This window comes from Fukomys damarensis, unplaced genomic scaffold, assembly GCF_012274545.1.
Source record: "Fukomys damarensis isolate Sample0158 unplaced genomic scaffold, DMR_v1.0_HiC HiC_scaffold_39, whole genome shotgun sequence".
Lineage (NCBI taxonomy): Eukaryota > Metazoa > Chordata > Mammalia > Rodentia > Bathyergidae > Fukomys > Fukomys damarensis.
The window spans coordinates 112,042,128-112,043,807 of NW_022900951.1; the positions used below are offsets into that span (position 1 = coordinate 112,042,128).

Below are 1,680 nucleotides of genomic sequence, written 5' to 3' on the forward strand. Positions count from 1 at the left end.
CCACTTTGTTTTCCTTTTCCCTCCCTATCTTCCACATATCCTGCATTCTTTATAACTTCTTGATAACATTACATATTCCATCCAGTCCTCTCCCTATTTCCTCACACATCACCTTCCTGGGGTCTACCAGCTTCCTCCACTGACCTGGACTGCATGCCCTTCAGGCCTGCTGTACCAGCTTAACCTGGGCCTTCCCCATCCATTCTTCTAAGTTGGATCCAGTTTTCTAAGATCCTTCTTTGTTTGTTTTTGCTTTTGCAAAAGTGGGAATTGAACCCAGGGAGCCCCGAGCCGCTTCCCCAGTCCTTTTTAAAATTTTTATTTTGAGGCAGGATATTGCTAAGTCACTCAAACTGGGCTAGAACTTGCCATCCTCCTGCCTCAGCCTCTAAGTAGCTGAAATTAAAAGTGCATGTCACCATATTCAACTGCTAGTCTTGCTTTATTTCCTCATTTTGCTACAGTGTATCCTCCAGTCTCTAAGAAAGCTGCATGAGCCATCTTGCACTTGTCCACTGTTGCAGTGTGAGCCTTCACTCTATTCCTTGCCATGTCATCTCATAAGACTTTCAGGATTAAGCAATTCCTGGCCAAGAAATAAAGGCAAAAGCATAGCAGGGCGTGGTGGTGCACACCTATGATCGCAGCCCTCTGGGAAGCTGAAGCAAGGAGGATGGCCCAGTCTGCGCAACTTTAGTGAGACCTTGTCTCTAAATAAATATTTTTAAAAAATAGCTGGGATGTAGCTTAGTATGAAGGCCGTGGGTTCAATCTCTGGTACTGCAACAACTACAACATAGAAGTGCCCCAATGACCAGTGGATTTGGATAAAAACTGGTCACAAAATTAGTTACAACTCCAAGAGGAGACATTGGCGAAGAACCTATCTGGCTGTATAAGAGATTGCATATGAGCCTAGCATATAGATTTATGCTGGGTTAAGGTCATTAGAACCCTACTATAGCAAGAGAAAATATTATCACTATTTGCACAGTTTGATATGACTTATTGAGAAAATAGCTTTTCTCTTTGTTTTTATGCTCTATACTAGTATCTAGGTTCAGAAATAATTATGTAAGAACTTTTAAAAACTAAGAGAGATTCATGAGAGAAAGTTTCTGAGACCTTGCATTTCTGAAAAGATCTTTAACCTCAAGTTGGATTAGTCTTGTAGCCAGGAATAGACTTCTGGATCAAACATTATTTTCCCTCACATTTTTATGGCATTGCTCAATTATCTTGCAGCATCTCACAAGGCTCTTGGGAAGATGGAAACTGTGTGGATTCTTCTTGCATGCTATGTGACTGGCTTTCTGGAAGATTTTAAGATCTTCTCTTAATCCCAGTTGTGCTTATATTTCAGTCTCTTCTGTGCTTGCTGACTTGACGTCCAGCCCATTGTCTCACATATCTTAGCCTGAAGAGGAGATGCGTAATGGGCCCTGAGTAATTCGGGATGAGGGTGGGAGTCGAGGTGGCACGGAGGGGGAGAATATTCTCTAAAGTACAGCTCTGATCATGTAACTCCCCTGCTCAAAAGTTGTCACGTTTGTCTCTTACCCAGTGAAACAAGTCCAAACATTTTCTTTCAAAGAAAGGCTCTTACCACTGAGCTACATCCTTAGCCCTTTTCAATTTATTTTTAAAATTTTGAGACAGTCTCATTAAGTCTCTAAGTTG

The 1,680-nt window shown here is 41.7% G+C and overlaps 1 pseudogene; it reads left to right on the forward strand.

Moving 5' to 3' along the window:
- Positions 1-550: 550 nt before the first annotated feature.
- On the forward strand, positions 551-899 carry LOC117284715 (annotated as a pseudogene).
- The last annotated feature ends 781 nt before the right edge of the window (positions 900-1,680 follow it).